General features: G+C 34.4%; 1 long non-coding RNA gene across 1 annotated transcript; it reads left to right on the top strand.

Annotated features, from left to right (window-relative positions):
- The first annotated feature begins 220 nt into the window (after positions 1-220).
- LOC309667222 lies at positions 221-17,836 on the top strand. The gene is made up of 2 exons (XR_014267636.1): positions 221-8,623; positions 13,774-17,836. It is a non-coding gene; the product is annotated as an uncharacterized lncRNA (long non-coding RNA).
- The last annotated feature ends 439 nt before the right edge of the window (positions 17,837-18,275 follow it).

Below are 18,275 nucleotides of genomic sequence, written 5' to 3'. Positions count from 1 at the left end.
CAGCAAGTGGGGGCCACTCTTCATCGCGGTGCGCGGGCCTCTCACTATCGCGGCCTCTCTTGTTGCGGAGCACAGGCTCCAGACGCGCAGGCTCAGTAGTTGTGGCTCACGGGCCTAGTTGCTCCGCGGCATGTGGGATCTTCCCAGACCAGGGCTTGAACCTGTGTCCCCTGCATTGGCAGGCAGATTCTCAACCACTGCGCCACCGGGGAAGCCCTGAAAATGTTAATTTTTAATGAAAGTCATTTCAATAGAAATTCTTGACAATATTCATAGATAATGACAAAATTCCACATTCTCACATCACTAGACATAGTCAAGCCTATATCCTCAATATACATAAGTAAAGCAGTAACATAAAATAGCATCTAATTCTTTCTTACACTTCAATATTGTAAGCTTGACATTTATATTATTGTTTTAATAATTCCATAAACTTGTCTTTAATTTATAAAAAAACCTAGAAGTTTATACAAATAGAATATAGAGGAAGCAATAAGGACTACTACTGAAATTTCTGTTTGAAGCAAAAATTGGAATAAGACTAGTGTTTAGCAGAAGGTCAGTACAATGAGCCACTCTTTGAATTTCTGAAATATGAGCTATAATGTCCAATTACCTACATAAAGAAAAAGAGCATGAGCTTGGCAGTCACAGATATTATTTCAGTACTGTCTTTGTAACTTATTAGCTGGGAAATCTGAATTCTGAATAAATTTAGTACTTAACTCCTAGGTTTGCTCTGAGGAAAATGATTTTATGCATAAGGAGCATTTAACACAGTTTCAGAAAGATATTAAATACTAATTATGTATAAAAATTTTAGGTCACTTAGAAAGCATTCTAAATAAAATTTATGTTAAAGTGAATATTTGTTTTTTTCTAAACTGTAAATTGTGGCATGCTATGTGAATATGAGCTTGCTTTATATTTTTGTAAGATACTAGAATATTCATAAAATGTATCTTTTGATATGCTAATAAGTATTGATGGAATATGTCTTCCTCATTTTTATATAAAATTAACAAATATATCATTAAAGAGTTATAAACTTCTGGACATTATATTACTACAGCTTTTGAAACATTGTTTCTCAAGCCAACCCTAAAAAGAATTGGGATCTATGGATTCACCTACTCAAGCATATTTTCATCATCAAAGACAAATTGACCCACTCACTTCTAGGACATTTCCTGAATATCCTGTTAAATGCACACATCACTTTTAGAAAATATATAAATTGGCTCAGGGACTTCCCTGGCGGTCCAGTGGTTAAGACTCCGCACTCCCAATGCAGGGGGCGACGGGTTTGATCCCTGGTGGGGAACTAAGGTCCCGCATGCCACGAGGCATGGCCAGAAAAAAAAAAAGCAATAAATTGGCTCAAAAGCAGACTTTAGGGGTGATTATTTCAACAAATACGGAGATGGGACTCTGATTTTGGATTTTATTCTAAGTAGATTGGGAAGCCATTGGAAGACTTCAAGCAAGAGCACTGCATTGTGTCATTCATGGTGGAACAGCTCTAAGCTGGCTGCCAGGTGGGGAAGAGATTTTAGAGAGGCAAGAGGGACGGTTCAGGGGCAATTGTGGGAACAGAGGCAAGAAATGAACACGGTGGTATAGGTCTTTTGTAGTAGTATCAGTAGTTACAGGTAAGCAGTAGTATAGGTGGTTAGTATAATTTAGTAGTATAGATAGTTATCAGTAGGCAGATTTATATATATAGTGAAGGATGGATAACCATTAAGTGCAGTCTGAATGTTCCCTGCAGCCAGCAAGCACCACTCTCCTCCATTAAATTCAGAACACAACAGGAAGAGAGTGCAAGACACAAATACACTCACTGTACTGATTACATTTTTTCAGTAATGACGGTAACTTCTTAGGATGATTGTAGTGACACTGTGGTGCTTCACCTATATTTCCCTTCAGGAATAAAGGATTTATTTAGCCAGCTGCTCAGAGAGCTTCCAGAAGACAGCCCTCAACTGTCAGTTCTCTGCTAAAGAAAATGACCATGATCACAACTGCTTCCAGGGTAGCCTGCATCTAATGACTGATCAATATGGGGGATATAAAGGTACAGTCTGCCTCCTTAACTCACGATAATTTTAAAGGACTATCTTAACTCCATACTCCCAGTGAAGTTGGCTGAGGCCTTCACTGAGATTGCCCTGCATCTCGATTGCCAGTGCTTGCTACTTTCTCTCCCCTTCCGTAGGTGCACTTCCAAGAGCACTTTTTAATCAATGTTCTGACCATTAAGTGACTTCAGTTTAGCTTCACAGCCTCACCTCCCACTTGTTTCATACACATCCTGCCACACTCAGCTTGCCCTTCTCAGCACTTCTCATGCTTTCTCTCATTTGGGGGAATTTGAGTACTCTGATGCTTCTATTTAGACCACCCTTACCATCATTGTTCCATTCAGTGCTTGCCTACTCACATGTTAGCCCAATTCCAAATTGGTCACTTCTGAGAGACTTTCCCCAAACCCTTTACCCTGAAGTAAAGGCTTTGCTCTGAGCTCCCCTCTTACTATTTAAAGATTAATCTGTTATTACATATTTCCCCAAAGTAGTATTATTTTTTCTTATCTTTCAGTTGAAAATAAAACCTTTGAATGAAGAAAATCTCAAATTTCTTCTGCTTCTTCAAATTTGTAGCATACTGCCTGACACAAAATTGGTTTTTAATATATACTTTCCAATTGCATAAAGCAAGGAAGAAGTGGAGGCATGAAATAATAAATGAAGCTGAGAAAAAGTGATTCAAAGCCACTGGAGCTATATTCCAGAACTTTTTTCTACCTATCCTTTTTATGCAGTTTGTCAAACATTAATTCTAGTAACAATAATAATTATATAATAATAAATTGTAACAATAAGAATATTAATATCTAACATTAATAAAGTTCCAACTAAGTGTCAGGAGATATGCTAAGTGATTTAAATGGATTATGTATTTTCTCCCAATAGCATTGCTGTGTGTTATTACTGTCATATTCAACCTCATTTTACAGATAAGAGAGAAATAATTTGTCCTGGGTTTCAAAGGAAAAAGATGGAGAAGTTAAATGTATCTATCTAAAATGCATGCCAGCTCAAGGAAGCCATTTCCAATATGCTATTCTTTACTGCATTTTCTTTATTATATTTATAAAACTAAGGAACTAAACTGGAGAAAAAAAATCAGGGATTAAGAATCAGACTTTGGAATAACTAGCTGAATGCCTGAGCAAATAATAAAAACTCTCATTTTCTTATTTCCCATATTTGCAAAAATTCAAAATCAGTGTCTGATAGAAGTTGGCACAATTAAATAAGACATTTCATGAATATGCAGTAAATATTCATTTTCCCTCTCTTCCTCTCCTCTTATACTCCATAATGACTTATCTTTCTCATAAATTATTAATTTGGGAATATGTTTTGGCTTTGACACTAAAACAATGTAGATGACTAGTTACATCCTTTGATATAAATCATCATGCTTTGCCCTTACTAAATGCTAATTAAAACTTAAAATTAAAGATAACTTTAAACTTCATCTAAATTTGTCTTTCACGTTACATGATTTTTTATCTTTTTGTAAACGATTTCAAACCATATCACTGCAAAAAATCATGCCTAAATAAAGGTATTAAGGCTCTAAAAAAGAGAGAGAAAGAGAGAGAAATTGGAGTGACATGTAGCACAGATTCTTCTGTGTAATGAGCCTGGAAGATCAAAGCATCCTCTGTTTTTTTTCTTATAACCAAACACAAAGAAAATTCACAGGGAAAGTTCAGCTAAAATTGTCCAGGTCATAGGTTACAATTAGCTTGTGAAAAAGTTTAATATTGACCTATTAGAAAAGAAACGTCAAGGAAGCCATTAAAAGCATTCTAAAAGTTGCACTGGGACATATCTTCAAACGATACATTATCATATTACCTAAAATGTCATCACTGACGAATAGCTTTTGTGATAGACAGAACTTCTTAGTAATATGCTCACCCCAACTGGTTCAAAATTCACCTAAGAATTTAGGAAGATGGCTACTCTCTTAGCCAACAATATTTTGGGAATACACTCTAGGATCTTCACCATTCTTTATATCATCATTCTGGTACTCAGTAAAACTGATTCTACAGGGAGTGAGAAAATAGTGACTCACTGTTAGTACATATTCCAGCTTAAAATTCCATTTTATATCACTATTAGGAAAATAGGGAAAATCACATAAGATTATTTCAGCAAAAACTGGAACTTGTAGATGTAATACAGATCTAGCAAATGAAGGAAAATAACTCCACAGCCACAATCTTGGACTAAGTACAGTGTGATTATTATAGCTAAAATTTATGAGGAGAGATATTACTTCTAAAGATTGGAATGATAATGTGATGAGCAGAACATTCAGTTAAGACAAGCTCAAAACTCGTCTCTATATTAGGAAATAAGAACATTTTGCAGAAACTTTCATAATTTTGCTTTTCCATTTCATATAATATTGATTCTTTGGGTTCTCATGTTTCAGGAAAAAGATAATTTTTAATATTTTAAAACTATTATTTCATCAAAGTACATAAGCAACAAAAGTAGTACCATTATTTCCTACTCAACTTCAAATTTTAAATAACCAGTAGGCAACACTGACAGATATTGTTTTAATTTATGTATGCATATTTACATGCATGTATTGCAAAACTAATGCCAGTATTACAAATTTTTTCTAAAGAAAGTATTTCTTTTTTATTGTAGTAACAACACTCAATATGAGATCTACACTCTTAGCAAATTTTTAAGTACACATATAGTATTGTTAACTATAGGCTAAGTGTGATACAGATGATCTCAGTTGTTAAGAGCATGCACAGTAAGGGTTGTAATGCTTTTTTGGAAAAATAAATCCTTATTAACTATGTTAAGCCCCCTCTATCCCTGATCATTTTCCTTGCTGTGAAATCTGATCTGTCTGAAATTACTATAGTTACTCCAGTTCTTTTGATTAGTGTCAGCTTGGTATAGCTCTATCTACCATTTTGCTCTTAATCTATATATGTCTTTATGTTTTGTTGTAGACAATATATAGTTAGGTCATGTTTTTTGATCCGTCTTGACAATACCTTTTAATTAGTGTCTTCAGATCATAATGTTTAAATTGATTATTGATATATTTGGATTCATATCTACCAAATTTGTTACTGTTTTCTGTTTGTTGCCCTTGTTCTGTGTTCCTATTTTTGCATTCCACTCCTTTTTGCCATTTTTGGTTTTAATTGATCATTTTATATGGTTCTGTTTTCTTTCTTAGCATATCAATTATACCTCTTTTTTTTAAAATCAGGTTGTTTTTTGTTATTGAGTTATATGAGTTTCTTATATATTTTGGATACTAACCCCTTACTGTATATATGGTTTGCAAATATTTTCTTCTAGTCCATAGGTTGCCTTTTCACTCTATTGTTTCTTTTGTTGAGCAGAAGCATTTTAGTTTGATGTAGTCCCCTTGTCTATTTTTATTTCTGTTGCTTGTGTTTTGGTGTCATATACAAGAAATCATTTTCAAGAACAATGTCGTGAAACTTATCCTCTATGTTTTCTCCTAGCAGTTTACAGTTTCAGACTACTTCAAAACAAAAACTAGTCTATTTTAATATTAGGATTCAAATGTGCCAATATAATAACTGTATTCAATACCAGAAAACAATTTATTGCTTTTTTTTAAGACCTACAACTTAAATAATCTTTCAAATAATATGAACCAAATGTAATCGTTTATTCACATTTTACTTCATCAATATCTATCAAGCCTCCTCTGTATATAAAACACTACCAGGTGCAAGTAATATAGAAGTTAAGAAAATTGAAATGTTCCCGTAAACATGTAACTTACTTTTTATAAAGTAATGAGTACATTTTTAAATGATGACTGTTTTATTAAAAGCAAACAAGCTAAATGAACAATAATGATTTGCATATTTAAACTATCAATAATATCCCAATCACATACTTAACTCCTCATCAGCTGTCTCAAATTCTCATAGGAGATTTTTTAAGTACTGAAGTTGGTAAAGTTTTTGACAGGTACAAATATTATAAAGATAAAACAAGAACATTAATTCATTATCTACTCACACATATATTGTTTAAGTGCTAATTGTGATGACCCAACAGAAGACCCAGATGCACTTCATTGACCAAAATTTTGAGTGTGTTAAAAATGATAAATGTCTACAATGATGTTCTATTTCTGCCCAAATGAATTTGGAAGCACTGAATCCCACTTCTTCTCTGACAGTACATCATGGCATTGGGCAAAATATTTCAAAGATTAATAGGTTGTCAAGGAAAGCTCAAACTGATAAGAATTATCTATAAAATTAGATATCCCTATGTTTGAAATTATTTCATGCAAAAATGTGAAGAACTGCAGAAGGTGCATATAATATTTTAAATGAATATAGAAAGTGTCAATATTTCATTTAAAGCTTTCCTGAAGAATGACGATGGAAAGTTAAAATAGAACTCTACATGCAAGTAATATTTTAAAGATTGCAAGCCAAGTGTAGCAGTTTAGAATCACCAACTGACAAACTGGCATGAAGAATCGAAGGAGATCTTAGAGGAAGTATGACAACCTCGCAGACTGGTTAAATTAAAATCTATCAACATGTGAAAACGAAGGCAAGAGGAAGATTTTTCTTGACTCTAAAGCCTACAGGTGAATTTCAGAAATTAAAAATGTTGATATAAGCAGAAAATCTCACAAACTGCTATAGGACATTGACCCAGATTGCTTGGAATTTGAGAAATGTACCCAGGCACTAGAATATTTCATAAGAATGTGAAAAACAACAATACTAACTTTATTCACTCCAACTTTACAGGGGCAGGGTAGGGCTTCAGAATAGTGTTCTTAGCTCAGCCTTGTAACCTCTTACTGGGAGAAAGAGATTGCTATCTGGAGACAGTGGAAATATAAGCATAATAAGTGCAGAACTAAGAAATGAGTTCAACATTCTCTATATTCATGAGTTGTAAACTAAGTATATGAGATAACCCAAAGTCAAAGAAAAGTCTTCTTAATTATCCTCCAAAATATCTTCTAAATGTTTTCTTTCTCTTTACTTTTTCAACACCATGATTACTGCAAACCCAAAGTTGATACAGAGCAAGCTACAATTCAAAATATACCAATTGACTTAGTTTGGGCTGCTATAACAAAAATAATATAAATTGGATGACTTAAACAACAGAAATGTATGTCTCACAGTTCTGGAGACTGGGAAGTCCAAGGTCAAGGCATCAGCAGACCTGGTGTTTGGTGAGGTATTCTTCATGGTTTTTGGAGGGTCACTTCCCATAGTGTCCTCACATGGTCGACAGAGAGAGAGGTACTGGAGAGAGACAGAGACAAAGAGAGAGAGAAGCAGAGAGGCAGAGACACAGGGACAGAGGACAAAGAGAGGGAGACGGAGTCAAATGAAACACACATGAAACAGCAAATACCTTCAAGTTGTCCCAAACCTTTCATGAGGAATCAAAGAAGAAACCTGCAAACAAGACAAAGGGGAAGAAATGTTTTTAAATTGATGAGATTGCCTAAAACTGAAGAAACAAATTAGTGTGCATGTTAAAAGAGTCTACAGAAAATCAAACAAAATAAGTGAGGGGAAAAATTATATGATTTCCTCTTCACGCTATCAAAAAGCAACTTATAGAAACCCACTCACCAAAAATTAGTCTTAACAACTAGATAGAATCTTTAAAAGCTTGATTGGATTGCACGTTTCTACATAGATGTACAAAGAGCTGGAATGAGTGTCACAGTTTTACCACCATAACAAAGCACCAGGCAAACAGCACATTCACAACTTTGCTTGAACCTATCAACAAGCTGAGGTGGCAGTACAACCAATCAGTCATTAATATATGGAGAGGTAAGCCCCTTATGAGATATGGGATGTAAACATTTGCTTACCTGTAACAGACAGAGCCAGGCTCGGGAATAAATAGTTCAGACAGGATACTCTGGTGAAGTCCTGGAATGGGTCTTCCTTTTGTGTTGCACTTCTATTAGAAATGGCTATGGAGCCCACCACGTATTCCCAGAGGTACCTAATGGTGGGGACGAGGGGCATCTGCCTTATTAAACCTCAGTCTTATGCAGGCACTACTGTGTTCCTGTGTCTCAAAGGACTGAAGGTTTCTGGACAGAAGAAATATTACAGGGTAACCTTCTTCACCAAAGTCCTTGCCAAAACTCAGGGCTGTGGGTTTTCTGTTTACTCAGTCATTACAATTTAAAATATACTTTTGATTTTCTCAAATTCCCAAACACTCATCACATGTCACAGTGTTGTGTAAACTAATTGTTATTTCTCCCAAACTTTGACCATCTTAACAAAATAAACACTACTGTTATAAATATTTTAAGATTATTACATTTCTACTGTATTCTACTTCTATAGCATAGGGGTAATTGCTGTTTATGCACCACAATTTTTCTTAGTACATAGTTAGTATTATATTGGCATGATATGTCAGAAATTTATAATTCCAATTTCAAAAATCTTGGGCCCAAATATATTTAAAAATTCCACAATTTTCAGATTTTGGAAACATAATACAATGTATTAACATATGCTTTTTTTTTTTTTTTTTTTTTTTTTTTTTTTTATACTGCAGGTTCTTATTAGGCATCAATTTTATACATATCAGTGTATACATGTCAATCCCAATTGCCCAATTCAGCACACCACCATCCCCACCTCACCGCAGTTTTCCCCCCTTGGTGTCCATATGTCCATTCTCTACATCTGTGTCTCAACTTCTGCCCTGCAAACTGGCTCATCTGTACCATTTTTCTAGGTTCCACATACATGCATTAATATATGATATTTGTTTTTCTCTTTCTGACTTACTTCACTCTGTATGACAGTCTCTAGATCCATCCACGTCTCAACAAATGACTCAATTTCGTTCCTTTTTATGGCTGAGTAATATTCCATTGTATATATGTACCACAACTTCTTTATCCATTCGTCTGTTGATGGGCATTTAGGTTGCTTCCATGACCTGGCTATTGTAAATAGTGCTGCAATGAACATTGGGGTGCATGTGTCTTTTTGAATTACGGTTTTCTCTGGGTATATGCCCAGTAGTGGGATTCCTGGGTCATATGGTAATTCTATTTTTAGTTTTTTAAGGAACCTCCATATTGTTCTCCAGAGTGGCTGTATCAATTTACATTCCCACTAACAGTGCAAGAGGGTTCCCTTTTCTCCACACCCTCTCCAGCATTTGTTGTTTGTAGATTTTCTGATGATCCCCATTCTAACAGGAGTGAGGTGATACCTCATTGTAGTTTTGATTTGCATTTCTCTAATAATTAGTGATGTTGAGCAGCTTTTCATGTGCTTCGTGGCCGTCTGTATGTCTTCTTTGGAGAAATGTCTATTTAGGTCTTCTGCCCATTTTTGGATTGGGGTGTTTGTTTCTTTGATATTGAGCTGAATGAGCTGTTTATATATTTTGGAGATTAATCCTTTGTCCGTTGATTCATTTGCAAATATTTTCTCCCATTCTGAGGGTTGTCTTTTCGTCTTGTTTATGGTTTCCTTTGCTGTGCAAAAGCTTTGAAGTTTCATTAGGTCCCACTTGTTTATTTTTGTTTTTATTTCCATTACTCTAGGAGGTGGATCAAAAAAGATCTTGCTGTGATTTATGTCAAAGAGTGTTCTTCCTATGTTTTCCTCTAAGAGTTTTATAGTGTCCAGTCTTATATTTAGGTCTCTAATCCATTTTGAGTTTATTTTTGTGTATGGTGTTAGGGAGTATTCTAATTTCATTCTTTTACATGTAGCTGTCCAGTTTTCCCAGCACCACTTATTGAAGAGACTGTCTTTTCTCCATTGTATATCTTTGCCTCCTTTGTCATAGATTAGTTGACCATAGGTGCGTGGGTTAATCTCTGGGCTTTCTATCTTGTTCCATTGATCTATGTTTCTGTTTTTGTGCCAGTACCATATTGTCTTGATTACTGTAGCTTTGTAGTATAGTCTGAAGTCAGGGAGTCTGATTCCTCCAGCTCCATTTTTTTGCCTCAAGACTGCTTTGGCTATTCGGGGTCTTTTGTGTCTCCATACAAATTTTAAGATGATTTGTTCTAGCTCCGTAAAAAATGCCATTGGTAATTTGATAGGGATTGCATTGAATCTGTAGATTGCTTTGGGTAGTATACTCATTTTCACAATGTTGATTCTTCCAATCCAAGAACATGGTATATCTCTCCATCTGTTTATATCATCTTTAATTTCTTTCATCAGTGTCTTATAGTTTTCTGCATACAGGTCTTTTGTCTCCCTAGGTAGGTTTATTCCTAGGTATTTTATTCTTTTTGTTGCAATGGTAAATGGGAGTGTTTCCATAATTTCTCTTTCAGATTTTTCATCATTAGTGTATAGGAATGCAAGAGATTTCTGTGCATTAATTTTATATCCTGCAACTTTACCATATTCATTAATTAGCTCTAGCAGTTTTCTGGTGGCAGTTTTAGGATTCTCTATGTATAGTATCATGTCATCCGCAAACAGTGACAGTTTTACTTCCTCTTTTCCAATTTGTATTCCTTTTATTTCTTTTTCTTCTCTGATTGCCGTGGCTAGGACTTCGAGAACTATGTTGAATAATAGTGGTGAGAGTGGACATCCTTGTCTCGTTCCTGATCTTAGAGGAAATGCTTTCAGTTTTTCACCGTTGAGAATGATGTTTGCTGTGGGTTTGTCATATATGGCCTTTATTATGTTGAGGTAGGTTCCCTCTATGCCCACTTTCTGGAGAGTTTTTATCATAAATGGGTGTTGAATTTTGTCAAAAGCTTTTTCTGCATCTATTGAGATGATCATATGGTTTTTATTCTTCAATTTGTTAATATGGTGTATCACATTGATTGATTTGCGTATATTGAAGAATCCTTGCATCCCTGGGATAAATCCCACTTGATCGTGGTGTATGATCCTTTTAATGTGTTGTTGGATTCTGTTTGCTAGTATTTTGTTGAGGATTTTTGCATCTATATTCATCAGTGATATTTGTCTGTAATTTTCTTTTTTTGTAGTGTCTTTGTCTGGTTTTGGTATCAGGGTGATGGTGGCCTCATAGAATGAGTTTGGGAGTGTTCCTTCCTCTGCAATTTTTTGGAAGAGTTTGAGAAGGATGGGTGTTAGCTCTTCTCTAAATGTTTGATAGAATTCACCTGTGAAGCCATCTGGTCCTGGACTTTTGTTTGTTGGAAGATTTTTAATCACAGTTTCAATTTCATTACTTGTGATTGGTCTGTTCATATTTTCTGTTTCTTCCTGATTCAGTCTTGGAAGGTTATACCTTTCTAAGAATTTGTCCATTTCTTCCAGGTTGTCCATTTTATTGGCATAAAGTTGCTTATAGTAGTCTCTTAGGATGTTTTGTATTTCTGCAGTGTCTGTTGTAACTTCTCCTTTTTCATTTCTGATTTTATTGATTTGAGTCCTCTCCCTCTTTTTCTTGATGAGTCTGGCTAATGGCTTATCAATTTTGTTTATCTTCTCAAAGAACCAACTTTTAGTTTTATTGATCTTTGTTATTGTTTTCTTTGTTTCTATCTCATTTATTTCTGCTCTGATCTTTATGATTTCTTTCCTTCGGCTAACTTTGGGTTTTGTTTGTTCTTCTTTCTCTAGTTTCTTTAGGTGTAAGGTTAGATTGTTTACTTGAGATTTTTCTTGTTTCTTTAGGTAGGCTTGTATAGCTATAAACTTCCCTCTTAGAACCGCTTTTGCTGCATCCCATAGGTTTTGGGTCGTCGTGTTTTCATTGTCATTTGTCTCTAGGTATTTTTTTATTTCCTCTTTGATTTCTTCAGTGATCTTTTGGTTATTTAGTAACGTATTGTTTAGCCTCCATGTGTTTGTCTTTTTTACGTTTTTTTCCCTGTAATTCATTTCTAATCTCATAGCGTTGTGGTCAGAAAAGATGCTTGGTATGATTTCAATTTTCTTAAATTTACTGAGGCTTGATTTGTGACCCAAGATGTGATCTATCCTGGAGAATGTTCCGTGCGCACTTGAGAAGAATGTGTAATCTGCTGTTTTTGGATGGAATGTCCTATATATATCAATTAAATCTATCTGGTCTATTGTGTCATTTAAAGCTTCTGTTTCCTTATTTATTTTCATTTTGGATGATCTGTCCATTGGTGTAAGTGAAGTGTTAAAGTCCCCCACTATTATTGTGTTACTGTCGATTTCCTCTTTTATAGCTGTTAGCAGTTGCCTTATGTATTGAGGTGCTCCTATGTTGGGTGCATATATATTTATAATTGTTATATCTTCTTCTTGGATTGATCCCTGGATCATTATGTAGTGTCCTTCCTTGTCTCTTGTAACATTCTTTATTTTAAAGTCTATTTTATCTGATATGAGTATAGCTACTCCAGCTTTCTTTTGATTTCCATTTGCATGGAATATCTTTTTCCATCCCCTAACTTTCAGTCTGTATGTGTCCCTAGGTCTAAAGTGGGTCTCTTGTAGACAGCATATATATGGGTCCTGTTTTTGTATCCATTCAGCCAGTCTATGTCTTTTGGTTGGGGCGTTTAATCCATTCACGTTTAAGGTAATTATCGATATGTATGTTCCTATGACCATTTTCTTAATTGTTTTGGGTTTGTTTTTGTAGGTCCTTTTCTTCTCTTGTGTTTCCCACTTAGAGAAGTTCCTTTAGCATTTGTTGTAGAGCTGGTTTGGTGGTGCTGAATTCTCTTAGCTTTTGCTTGTCTGTAAAGCTTTTGATTTCTCCATCAAATCTAAATGAGATCCTTGCCGGGTAGAGTAATCTTGGTTGTAGGTTCTTCCCTTTCATCACTTTAAGTATATCATGCCACTCCCTTCTGGCTTGCAGAGTTTCTGCTGAGAAATCAGCTGTTAACCTTATGGGAGTTCCCTTGTATGTTATTTGTCATTTTTCCCTTGCTGCTTTCAATAATTTTTCTTTGTCTTTAATTTTTGCCACTTTGATTACTATGTGTCTCGGCGTGTTTCTCCTTGGGTTTATTCTGTATGGGACTCTCTGCGCTTCCTGGACTTGGGTGGCTATCTCCTTTCCCATGTTAGGGAAGTTTTCGACTATAATCTCTTCAAATATTTTCTCTGGTCCTTTCTCTCTCTCTTCTCCTTCTGGGACCCCTATAATGCGAATGTTGTTGCGTTTAATGTTGTCCCAGAGGTCTCTTAGGCTGTCTTCATTTCTTTTCATTCTTTTTTCTTTAGTCTGTTCCGAAGCAGTGAATTCCACCATTCTGTCTTCCAGGTCACTTATCTGTTCTTCTGCCTCAGTTATTCTGCTATTGATTCCTTCTAGTGTAGTTTTCATTTCAGTTATTGTATTGGTCATCTCTGTTTGTTTGTTCTTTAATTCTTCTAGGTCTTTGTTAATCATTTCTTGCATCTTCTCAATCTTTGCCTCCATTCTTATTCCGAGGTCCTGGATCATCTTCACTATCATTATTCTGAATTCTTTCTCTGGAAGGTTGCCTATCTCCACTTCATTTAGTTGTTTTTCTGGGGTTTTTTCTTGTTCCTTCATCTGGTATATAGCCCTCTGCCTTTTCATCTTGTCTATCTTTCTGTAACTGTGGTTTTTGGTCCGCAGGCTGCAGGATTGTAGTTTTTCTTGCTTCTGCTCTCTGCCCTCTGGTGGTTGAGGCTATCTAAGAGGCTTGATGGTAGGCTCTGGTGGTGGGTAGAGCTCTAACTATGCTTTTATTATATAATTTCCAGAGAGGTTTGGGCCACCATCACAGTCAAGTATATTAAAATCACTGTATCAAAATCTTATGAATATTTAGTGGTGTAAATAAAGATTATAAATGAATGTATCAGTTGAGGTAGGATCTCATTTTTCACCAAACAAAATCAGTACAGCTGTTTTCCACATTTTTTTGATATCTGAATTGTGAATGAAACACTTCATATTAAATAACACTTTATATTTTGCCAAGCATAATGCACAGTTTTGTATTTGTATTTCTTTGCAAATATTTCCCCTCTATCTAAAAACCTGTGCCTTCACATATATAGCTATACCAAAGCATAAAGAAAACACCCTTTTCCTTCAAGAGTTCAAAATTCAGTTCCTCATGGAATTATTTCCTAGTCTCTAGAAAAATCAGTTACATTAACTAATAAACGATATAATCAGCGATGCCCACGTATTGTCCCCTATTTAGAAAACATGTTATCTCTCCCTCCAAGTTCTTCCATTTTAAAAGTGATCCATTTTTGCAAACCAAGCATTTAAATTAATACATATTTAACATAGTACATTGTAGTTGTTGAATATCTATATATGGAGAGAATGAGTTAACACATTTAGTTAAATATTCTAAATAAATATTTTAGAATGTTCCAAACGGTTTCAGAAAATGTAATTAATATGTTTGATATCACATTCTTGAAAAGTAGCAGATGGATATCAAACTAAGGATCTAGAACTATAATACGATCTTCCTTCCAATTAAACCTGAGAACCTGACAGTTTAATTAATGACATTTCTACATAATTGCACAGACTTTTCTAGAGAAGAAAATTATACTTAGCCAAATAGCATAATAAGATGTTTAACTAAAATGCTAATATTTTGTTTTGAAATGGTTTATATTTAAATAATATGTCATTGAAAAGCCAAAAAATAACTACTGTCAATATTATTATATTTAAATTCCTTGTAAACATCTGAATTTATTTTTCAATGCAATAAACATTATGGATAAAAGTAATACAGTTTATCCCAAAGGGAAGGTAGTATACATGTAGATTTTTATTTTTTCCTTCAAAGTCTTAAATATAAATAACATTACCAAGCTCTTAATCCTTTTATCTTTTAAATATGTAAAAATATAATAATGGCATGGAAATTATAGGGTAAGAAGGTAGAATGAAATATTAGAAATTATACTTGAAATATAATTTTAAAACAATATTTAAAATATTGTTTTCTTCTTAAATAATCTAAATTGCTTCAATAACATTCTGCAAGCATAAATGTCACTTTCTGAAGAAAAACTATCTAGAAGTTTGAGTAGATATGTTCTCAAAACATGAATAAATTAATTTAGAGACTTACACACATTGTTAAAAAGAGAGAAATGTAACTTTGATTATCTTAAACACATATTTTTTAGTGCTACTCAGAGATTGAATTTAACATTGTTTTAAGAAATGCTTTTTACTTCACACAATGAAGACTATAATGGAAATTCAGAAAAGTTGTTTTTATAACCCGGTCCAAAAAATATTTATGCATCAATTCATATACATATAATTTCCATTTCTAAGTTACCTAAGGGTAAACACACACCACACACACATGCACAGACACTTCAAAGGGTAAAAGCAACCAAATTCAGTTCAAATCAAATTGATGCAATATCAAGTTATCCTTCCATTATAAATAAATATATCTGAATTAAACTATACAGAAACAATAAATAGGAATATCTTGTCTTAGATCATTCCTAAATTAAATATTTTTCATCTTTCAGTGAAAGTAGGCTAATGTTAATTGTGAGTTTTATGTGTGACTCTAATTGTATCCATATAAATCAATGTACGTTTTTGAGGAATTTTGTGAGTAGCATTATCAGACAATGTGGATAGAGAACCACTTTGTGTAAGAAGATAATACATTCAGTATTGAAAATAGTGAGTTTTAAATGACAGAATGACATTTGAATTAAAAGTACAAATTACATCTTGATATTCGTATTCATGGAGTAATAGTTGAAAAAACTATGTTAATGGAAGTTAACCCTGAAGGAGAAACTATATAATGATAAAAGAAAGCTCTGACAGAATAACTTATGGGTCATCAAATTTTGTTTGGTTGGTGAACAGATGGTAACTAGAGAAGAGTATTTAGCATGATCCAAAATGAAGATGATATAAAGTTAAGATAAAGAGAGGATATCTTTACTGAGGAAATATATAAATACTGTTACATGATGTTAGGGTTTTCATGTTAATCATAAGTCTCTTCTACCAAAACAAAGAGCAGAAAAACATAGAATGAAACTCTCCCAATACTGTCGTCTAAAGACTAGAAAACTCAATATGTTAATAGGTGATATTTCTGTAACTACATCATTGATGGAAAACAGAAATGAGTACATTCTTTTAGTGCTCTAATAGCTGAATCTATATAGGATTGATGATTCTAATATGGTAAGCTGCTGAAAAAAACAAATATCTTGATTTGCTTCTGTATTTAATCATAAGAATTGATGTTTACAAAATAATATATGTCAGTTCAGCAGTTCACAATAAATGGCTGCCTCCTAGGCATTATAAAATTTATGCCAATTTATCATATATATTCAAGTCTGAGTGGGGCTGATCTCATACTGCAGCTCTTAATTTTGAACAAGGGGCCTCAAATTTTTATTTTGCACTGAGCCCACCAATTATGTAGCCAGTCCTAGATTAATAAATCATACCTCCTAACACTAAAGATGAAATTGATAAAAATAGAAAATACCAAAACAACATAAGGAAGGTGATATCATTAAATATGTGTGCCCATTTCTCTTTTTGAAGCCTGGTATTCCCAAAGATAAATCAACAGTAGAAACTTTTGTGGAATCTAACTCAAGGCTGAAGAGGAACAGATCAATTAAAATAGGATCATGCAATATCTGAAGTCCTCTCTCTCCCAGATATCAGGAAGAGTCTTCATAAAATCTTTAGAAAGCATTTAAGAGTAGGTCCTGAAACAAATGAAACCTTAGTTCTCTGCTCATTTTTGGTGAATGGCCTTTAGCCAGAAGCAGGGGATTTAATATAATAGCAAAAACAAGAATAGGAAATAGCCCAATTTCCACGTTGCCAGCTCATCATTGAAAAATAAGAAAGTAACTCAAAACAAAAGCAGAAAATACCTAGAAAAAAATGGTTGGCTTTACAGATAAAACAGCTAGATGTTCCTACAAGCTGGAGAGAGCCTCTTAAAAATGACACTTGTAGATACAATGTGTTAAAAAAGATATTGGAAAAAATAATTGTTCTGCATTAACTGAGAAACTGATGGAAAAAAAGGTGGATAGACAATAAATTTGCTTCCAGTAGAAAACAACTGTTCATCCTCTTTTACTCCCAAGAAGAAATTTCCCTATATATTAGAAAAGGTTTGCTATTTTTGATTGATAGGTGCTACAATATCAACCTTAAACTCTACCAGTTACAAAAATCCATCCCATAGTGTCAGAGGACTATTCAGGTGGGATCAATAAACTATCCTCCAGTTTGAGTTGAAGAATAATGAAAGAATTGGAAATTGAGGCCACATGTGCGATTTAAATGTTAAAACTGGGGCCTAAAATCATTTGTGTCAAGTACTTGACAACTATTTGTTTCAGGATTTTTCTTTTGGGGAGCAGGAAGAGAGGGCTATGAAACAAAACAACAACCACAACAGCAAAAACTTTGTTTCCTAAAGAAATTTTTAAAAAACGCAAACTGGTTTTGTATCAAAATATCAGCTTGTTTACTTAAGCAAAAGGTCATTTTCAAATTAAAATTTGTTTTCCAAACCTCCATTCAAATTTTTTGCCAAGCAATGTACACAAAATCTAAATTACCATTTCACAAACTAGAGCCTGCCCCATGTATTCGTTTGTTCTTTTTCAATAATATATTTTGAGATACCTGGACGACCTATACTTTAGTATGCTGGTAACTGATTGCTGATATCTTAAGGGGTTCCTTCTAACTCTCCTACCCAAGTTTTGTTGTTGAAAAATGCATGTAGGGAAGTGGCCAAAATGGCAGAGTAGGAAGACCCTAACCTCACCTCCTCCCATGAGCTCATCAAAATTATGACTACTTACAGAGCAACTATCAATGAGAATGGCCTACAAACTAGCAGAAAAGAACTTCTAAACTAACGATATAAAGAAGGAACCACAACGATATGTGTGGGAGGAGCAAAGACATAGTACAGTCAAGACCCATACCCCCAGGTTGGTGACCCAAAAAGGAGAGGATAATTACAATTGCAGAGATTCTCCCCAAGGGAGCAAGGGGACCAAGCCCCACATCAGGCTCCCCAGCTCGGGGGTCCTACACTGGGAAGATAAACCCCGAGAAATATAGCTTTGAAGGCCGGTGGGGCCTTACTTTCAGGAGACCCAGAGGGCTGTGGAAAATAGACACTCCACTCTTAACGGGCTCACACAAACTCTCACACGCCCC

Source organism: Balaenoptera physalus (assembly GCF_965194825.1).
Source record: "Balaenoptera physalus genome assembly, chromosome: 9".
Classification (NCBI taxonomy): domain Eukaryota; kingdom Metazoa; phylum Chordata; class Mammalia; order Artiodactyla; family Balaenopteridae; genus Balaenoptera; species Balaenoptera physalus.
This window is presented reverse-complemented; position numbering and strand designations above follow the sequence as displayed.